Source organism: Rhipicephalus sanguineus, chromosome 1, assembly GCF_013339695.2.
Source record: "Rhipicephalus sanguineus isolate Rsan-2018 chromosome 1, BIME_Rsan_1.4, whole genome shotgun sequence".
Taxonomy (NCBI): Eukaryota; Metazoa; Arthropoda; class Arachnida; order Ixodida; family Ixodidae; genus Rhipicephalus; species Rhipicephalus sanguineus.
The window spans coordinates 24,902,645-24,911,377 of NC_051176.1; the positions used below are offsets into that span (position 1 = coordinate 24,902,645).

Sequence of the window (8,733 nt, forward strand, 5' to 3'; positions counted from 1 at the left end):
GGCGTATACACATGAAAACTGTTGGATTAGTGCATTCGCGGCGTTTCCTGACTTTATCAGTTCGCGTCAGATATACGAAAATGAGAGAACATTCGCTTAACAGCCCATGATGGTGGCGCCCATATGCCTTACGTAACATAGGACAGATTTAGTTGAGCGTCCGCTGCAACGTACGGACGCAGCCTGCCATAGGAAATGGCTGGCAGGCTGCGTCCGTACGTTGTTGCGGACGCCCAACTAAATCTGTCTATAGTCTCTAAAGGGCGTCAGTAGAGTCCAACTATGGTGTACTAGAATGGGGTAGTATGCCGTCTTCGCAGCAAACCAATGGGAGAGCGGTGGTCGCTTTTGCGATGACGCCACCAGTAGGGCGCCACGATCGAATGGTGTGCCCGGCGCGCGAAATTTAAATCGAAATTGCGAAAATTTCTGCCGTTCTTGAGTCAAATGGTCACGTAACACGGTTGAAACTAAATATATTTGCAAGATTTAAGCACTTAAACAGATTTGGTTGCATTACTACAATAAATAAAGATGCTTCTGCGTCGTCTGAGCTGGCCCAATTCCTATCGCTGAGCAGCGTCCCGGTTCGTCTGCATGCTTACTGTTTGGATTGCAAACGGCATAAAAAAGCACATCGCTGTTCATTGCATGCATATATACGCCTGTCTAGCTATCACACTAATTTGAAGTCATGCGTCGAAACAGACGAGGAGGTCTGGAAGGCCAACATTAGCAGTATCGGGTGAGTTGCACGATCACCCGTTACCTGCATCAGCCAGAAGGGCAGTCGCAATGTTTTCGACAGAAAAAATACAACGCTGAATGACGAATGCTGCTTCCTTTTTTTTAGAGATTTCACTCCTCAAAGGGGCGCCAAAACGCAGGAATGCAGCTAAATGCACCGCGTTGTATTCGGGGTTAGATTTATCCTATGTGAATAAGTCCGTAATTTTAATCGGTCTGCAAAAACTTGAATGCATCAGGTTTCCCCAAACACTTTCTGCCATGCACACGAAAAAATTCGCTAACGTGTCATGAGAAACAGAAGGGAACAATGAGCAAGTTTCCCACGTGCACACACGACCAGGCGGCAACTACAACTACCGATCTCGGGGGCTTTGTATCTCAGCTTACCATAAATTAGTTCAGGGAGCGGCGTCAGGTGGCGACACAGTAGTACGGTGTGTTCTGGCACCACAAGCTGTCACAGCAAAAAGAGCCACGTTTCCGGCGCCAGATGGCACACTACCCCATTCTAGTACACCATAGTCCAACGTTGTGCTGGACCATGTTGCCAGATGAGCTGCCCGGCTGGCTCCAATGTTGGGAATCTGGAAGGGAATCTTCTGCAGCTACTTGGCACGAACCGAGCAATCCATATGGCACACACCCTTTCTATTGAGCTAGGATGGTCCCCCTGTCTGTCTTAAGTGTTGCGAGCTATTGACTGTCCACCATGTTCAGCGCAATGTTGAGAGGTGCAGTTACAAAGGAAAAAAAAATTTTGCATTGGCATTACGCGGAGATTTTTCGAACACATTCTAAATAATGTGCACTATATAGTTCTGACGCGGATTATACATCATAAAGAACCCGCAGGGCCGTCTCCGCAAGCAGGCGTTTGGCGAGCGGCGTGACTACGGACCCGAGCGAACGGGACGGTTTCGACCCCCTCCCAGGCCTAGCCGTGCGTGGCTTTGCCGCATCCGGGGAAAAGGGGATCCTGGGGGTTGAGCCGACGCCGGGTGCTTTGACACTTAAGGCCCCCAGCAGAGGGAACACACCCCTTTGGCCCCGGCTTCACGTAGACGGCACTCCTCGGCTCGCCCGCTCAGAGGAAATCGGCAATCGCCTTTTCCTACCTCTCTCTCTCTCTCTGCACATCCTCCCCTTTCTCTCCCACTTTTAATATTCCCTGTCTACTTCTCTTTTCCATTTACTTCCGATTCTTCCTGGCGGCAAGGGTTAATCTTGAGCTAGCCTACCTATACTCTATATGAGAAGTTCCCTTCTGCACTGTGAAGGCTACAGGGCCTCTAAGCCAATAGAAATGGCGATTAGCCCTCCACATGTATTAATCCGCGTTGCGTCGTCTGCTCAGCGCCTCCCTGTATTCTGGTTGCACGCGCAGGGCGAGTAATATGAAGAGATTGCATTGCCGAAAAAAAAATAGCTGCACCAAACGCAGTTGGTGCCCTCTGCTTTGAAATTATATAGTCGTCATTGCGCGCTGTCTGACCCGTGAGTTACAAACTGACGCTTGTATTTATTTTAGATTAATCCGGTGACGCTTCGACACAAATGTATTCGTGACTATGTTGCGCGTATTCTAAGAACCATTATGAATTTTGCGGCGCGTTAGGCTTAGCAGGCGCGGCTAAACAAACAGTCGATCGCGCAAATATTGACAAACTGTACCTGATGCTTTGTCCTCAGCGTAGAATGGCACTATGTGATGGCTTATTTCACCATTTATTTGTCGCTGCCAGCGTAGTGGGCGAATAGCAAGCGCAAGTTCGGATCGAGCAGGCGGTCGCGTCTGCATGGGTGCTGCCATGCTGAATTGTAACCACAGTTACCGGCAGTTGCTGACACAACAATTAAAGGCACACGACATCAATGCGAAGAAGACTAAACATATCGCGCATTGATGGGACGTAACACGTGCCAAACAAGTGCAAATGTCTCAACCCTGCCAATTGTAAGGTAATTATATGTGGAACTATGTTTTGCTGCGTAAGCGTGTGGCTTGCTTACACCCCGTAGCCTTGGTAGTGGTGACATGGAGTATATGGTAGTTAGATTAGGTTATAGTGACGGCGTACGGCTGGCGTCGTGCAGGCTTATTGAGAAGTCCAGCCGCGTCCTCTTGTTGGGCTCCGTATGGGCGGTCGGCGCTGTTGCAGAACACATTAATCTTTCTATGGCGTCTCAAATATCCATTGTTTGTGACCGGTCACTTCACAGAGGCCGCACCGAGGCAAGTTTTTCACCTTTTTATGCAGTCCAAAGAATCATTCCCTAAATACTATGTAATCCACACCAAAGGCACACCATCAAACGAAAACCTGTCGGTACGCTGGAGTCCCCATGGGTCGGCGTTCGGACGGAGGCACGCCGCGCCGCATTGTCTTGGAGGCGGCTTTTGGCCCACCTAGCCAGGAATGCTGCCGTGTGGCTGCGACCCACCTTGGAATTCGTCGATGACAGGCGCCATTGTGCGAAAACATGTCGGTCGGAATACTGTCTCCACCGCACTCGCGCGTGGACGGAGGCAGGGGGCCCGCGATTTTCCTGCAGAGTCCGGTTGCGCGAAACCCAACGAAGGCTTTAGGAACACCCTTTTGTTGTGCGTTGTTTGTCAACGTCGGACCGCGCAGCTTTTGACGCTCTCATCGAACTAGGTGAGGCCTACACCCGGAGGCAGCCGTCAACGCTTCTTACGAGTGTTGTTGTAGTGATTCTTGGAGAAAAGGAAGAGGGCGCTAATTTCTGTCTGCCTATAGGCGAGACGGCTAAGCGCCCTATAGGGGTAGGGGGATGGGGATAAAAAGAAAAGTAGAAAGAAAAAGGAAAGAAGTAGGTGGGGAGCGACGGAGAAGAACGAGATAGGAAAGATGGGGTGGGAGTCGGTCACAAGAGTTCAGAGACGGGGCCACGATCGGCTAGAGGCACGAGCCCATCGGTGACGGAGCGGCGAAGCCCCGGTCGGTGAGAGGCGCACGGCATGGCGGACGAGGCAACCGTCACGGGGCGTCGACGGCGAGAGGCACGAGTACGTCCTGAACGGGCGAACAGGGCATCGCGGGCGGCGCGACCGTCTTGCGTGAAATGCACCGAGCAACTCCGAGTGTTCCCGGCGGCTGTCCATCTTCCCAAGGTCAACACCTCCCCTCTCCTCCTTAGGGCTCAACCTCCTCGCCGGCATTCCCGTATTGAGTCGTCGCGGCGTGGCGCGTGAATTGTGTGTTGTACTGGTGTTCTTCTCGACCTAAGAGTGTATTGCGTATTGTGTGACTCATTGCCTCCTTTCTGGAGGCCGGACGCCGGGACGGCAAGTCACCGGATTGGCGGGAACTACGAACACTGGTTTTGATGGCCTCAGTGTTGGCAGACTCAGGGCTTTATAAGCCGGAGACTTTTTGTAAATGTTCTCTCTTGATATCTCATCACGCTTCTATGTAAATAAACCTCTGTCTTCACGTACGAGCGCCCTCCTCTTTGCAAAAACGGGACGAAGGGTCCGATGACGGGGGCCAGCTACCGAAGTCGAGACCCGCCGGACCCGAGTGATCAAGTGCCAAGCGCCGGACCCGGTGGCCAAGTGCCTTAAAAATTGGTCCTCGTACAAAGCTTCCAATATGTCAAGTGGTGGCCTAGTCCTCGAATTAGCTGACATAGACCAGGTGCCGAAGCTCTCCGAACTCAACCCTACTGGTGACACTACCGTAACAATTTCTGGCCACATATCCCTAAACACCAGGACGGTAATGTCCGAGAAAGATTTCTTGAATCTAAGTGACGAAGAACTCGTCGAGTGCTTTCAGGACCAAACTGCCGTAAAGGTACAGAGAATATTTATCCGCGGCAATGATTAGAAAGTCCCTATAAAACATGTCGTACTAACATGTGGAACTCGCGAAATGCCCACCTGTCTTTAGGCAGGGTACATGAAAATCAATGTGGGACCCTGCATTCCCAACTCGAGACGATCTTCCGAATGCCAAAATTCGGCCACGCATCACACGCATGCAGAGGCAAAGAAATATGCGCAAAAATGCAGCGAATACGACCACACAGCTGAAACCTGCACTTCATTGCAGCTTTGTGTCAGTTGTAAGGGGAATGACCCAGCGTACTCCCGCTTCTGCCCATCCTGAAAAAAAGAAACAAGCAATCACCCTCACCGTCAAAGAGAAGATGCCATTTCACGAAGCACGCAAATGGCTGTTGTACCTTTACCGCAGCAGTTATGCCGATGCGGGCAGGCGGGGGCAGCGCCACAGAGGCCCGAGGAGCACACCACGACCACACGCAACGGTCCCGTGGTGCCTCCGACCGCCCCGCTGCCTTGGTGGAGGCACTTCGTGCTGACCCATCGTTTTCAAAGGGCCCATAGGCACCATTCTCGCCGGACGCCAAAATAAATCGCAGTCCAAGGTTTGAGAACCATGTCTCAGCGGCTAGTTCTCGATCCTCCACCGGCTCTGACAGGACGATGGAGGTCGACCCGAAAATCTCGGTGTCATCGACACCGAATTACAAGCGCTCCATGGAGCGATGCAAATGTGAGACGAGTTCAAAAAGAAAGTCTAATGACTTCTGACATTTCAGTCATTTGACGCTCTAATGTGTCCCTTTAGAATTTTGTAATCTATTTGAAATGCCATTCAAAAACATATTGGCCAGTCATTCGGATGCGTATTAACATGTGATAGTCTGATGCGGATTTACATGTGATAGTCCGATGCGTATTAACATGTGATAGTCTAGTGAGCATGAAACGACCTTTGACATCAACACTCATTTGATTCTCTAATGTATTTCTTCAGAATTGTTTTAATGTACTCATAATGTCATTCAAAAACATATTGGCCACCGTCATTCTAATGTGTCCTTATGAGTGACTTTCTTGTGAGTATGAAACATCCTGTTTGCAATGACCCTCGGCCAAGCTTGTGCTTCGTGGCCAATGACATTCATAACATTCCTGAAACAGAACTATTACAGTGCATGATAAGATTTATGATATGTCCGGATGATAGTACGGAATCACATATTAGTTGTGCCTGACAATGTGTTTGCTGGTTGATACACACGCAGCCAAGCATCATACAAAAGTGCATGTATGCACCTTCTACAATACTTGTGCTCTACAAAGACATTTCTCAGCAAAAGAAAATGGATAATAACATTTATTGACTGGGAAACATGCAGAGGTTAAATGAAAGAAAAATATGGTGTACACCTGTCATATCTTCGTTTCGTTGAATCTGTCTCCTTAACATTGATGACAGATTGCTTTTGATGCACAGGGTCCTTGTAGGGAATCCATGCATGTGTGTCCATGCATGTGTATCCTGCACGAAATATCGCAGTAAATATATAAGAGTTGCAAAGAAAACTTTATCCAACACATCGTGCACCTTAGAACACTTAGATGTACTGCCAAGGCCCCGTGCAGGTAGTTGACAAAAAACACTTTTGTGAAGTTAGAGTTAGTCAAAATTGCATCTTATATCGCATTTCCAATCGAAATTTTCAGCAAATCCTGTTAGAAAACAGGAAAACAACACAGAAGGTCAAGTCCAGCATCAAGTATACATTAATGGAGTTACGTCTAGGGTCTTGTTTCTTTGATCTTAGAAATCCCTCAAAAAAGGTGCAATAGGTTCATGAGCAGGCGCAACATGTCCAAGCTTTTTGTAAAGATTGAAACAAGTGCCTACCATAAAATATAAGCTCGACCAGGCTCACAGGTGGAACGCTCGCATCTTCTTCTGCAAGCTGTCGTCTGCTTCAGTTCCACGAACAGGTGAGATCACCGGGTACATATGTAAAGGATACCAGAAAACATTCATGAGTTGGCGTACCACACAGACCTTACAGCTCACACACAATACATACAATGTATTCAGGCAAGTCTATGTTTATATACCAGCAAGGGCCTTGAATGATGGACTCAGATTGCGCTATAAGAACAGGTATAACCTGAGCAACGGCTCATGGCAGACAACTGTAATGGTGCCATTGCAAGCCGAACTTTCAGAAACTTATGTACTTAGTAAACACTATGTGGTTAAAGAACGCACATTACGATATAGGTCATTTAAATGACGAAAATTACATCAGCTCTGCTACACAATATAAAATGCATAAATTGATAAAATAAGAGTATGTGTGGCCCATGTGCACACTCCATAATGCCGAGCTTTACATATTGTAATATCGTGGTGAAGGAGCTGCGTAGTTTCCTAGGACTATGCTCATACTTTCGTCGTTTTATTAATCGGTTTGCTGACGTTGCTCATCCGCTGACCTGCCTCCTGCGAAGGGATGCACCGTTCCATTGGACAGATGAATGTGACGCCTCTTTTCGACAGCTGAAGCATCCCTTGACGTCACAACCGATTCTGCGGCACTTTGACCCCTCCGCCCCAACGGAAGTTCACACATACGCTAGTGGCGTGGGCGTCGGTGCCGTACTCGTTCAACGCATTGAGGATAAAGAACATGTCATCGCTTATGCCAGCCGCTCGCTGAGCAAGCCGGAGCGGAACTATACTGTGACCGAACAGGAATGCCTTGCCGTAATCTTCGCAGTTCAAAGATTTCGGTCATACTTGTACGGACGGCATTTCACGATCCTCACAGACCACCACTCCCTCTGCTGGCTTGTGAGCCTACGTGATCTATCTGGTCGACTTGCGCGCTGGGCCCTCAGATTGCAAGAGTACGACTTCACTGTATCTTACAAGACCGGCCGGCGCCATGCCGATGCTGATTGCCTTTCAAGACTACCTCTAAAATCCACAGACTGCGAGGCAGAAAACTTCGATCGTTACATCTCTTCCCTTGATCCTGCTTTTCCCGACGTGGACGTGTTCAAGGCTGAACAACTGAAGGATCCAAAGTTGCAGCCATACTTTTCTGCGGCTCAAGATTCTCAGATAGCGCGTCAGTTCTGTGTTCGCAATGGAATGCTATATAAGAAGAATTACTCTGCAACTGGGCCTTTACTGCTGTTAGTGGTACCGGAAAGCCTCCGTTCTTCTATATTACGCGCCATGCATGATGACCCCACTTCCGGCCACTTGGGATCAGCGCGGACTCTGTATAGAGCTAAAGAGCGTTTTTATTGGCCGCGAATGCGCCAGACTACCGAGCAGTATGTCGCCAGCTGCACGAGGTGTCAGCGTCACAAGCGTCCCACGAAAGTTCCCGCCGGTCAACTCCAGCCTGTGCCGCCTGCGTGCTCGCCTTTTGAGCAAGTGGGAATTGATCTTCTAGGTCCTTTCCCACGATCCTCCACCGGTAACCGCTGGATAGTCGTGTGCATCGATTACCTCACTCGGTACTGCGAGACGGCCGCCATCCCCTCTGCGACTGCTGCTGCCGTCTCTTTATTCTTGTTACATTCCGTCATTCTCCGGCACGGACCGCCCCGAGTGATAATCAGCGACCGTGGACGCCAGTTCACTGCAGATGTTGTCAAGGAATTGCTACGCTTATGTGCTTCTACTTTTCGACATTCAACACCCTACCATCCTCAAACAAACGGACTTACCGAGCGTGCGAACCGGACCCTTACGAACATGATTTCAATGTACGTGGCATCCAATCATAAGAACTGGGACGAGATTTTGCCGTTTATAACATACGGGTTCAACACAGCAAGACACGAAACGACATGCTATAGCCCATTCTTCCTTCTATACGCGCGCCCACCTCGTTATACTTTGGACACTATCCTTCCTTTGACCACCGCTGATAACCTATCAGTAGCTGAGACTCTCTGTCGTGCTGAGGAAGCTCGTCGACTAGCGCGACTCCGCACGCTAGCTTCCCAGACCACGTCAAAGGCCAGATACGACAGTAAGCACCTCCCTGTGAGCTGTGTCCCTGGCGATATTGTGTGGTTGTGGACCCCAGTACGGAAGCGCGGTCTATGCACCAAGTTCTTGGCGCACTATGCTGGCCCGTTTGTCATCATCGACCGCTTGAGTGAGG

General features: G+C 49.4%; 1 long non-coding RNA gene across 1 annotated transcript; it reads right to left on the minus strand.

Moving 5' to 3' along the window:
- Positions 1–5,900: 5,900 nt before the first annotated feature.
- On the minus strand, positions 5,901–6,482 carry LOC125756979 (uncharacterized). The gene is made up of 2 exons (XR_007414967.1): positions 6,453–6,482; positions 5,901–6,083 (listed from the first exon to the last, which is right to left on the minus strand). It is a non-coding gene; the product is annotated as an uncharacterized LOC125756979 (long non-coding RNA).
- Between the last annotated feature and the right edge of the window lie 2,251 nt (positions 6,483–8,733).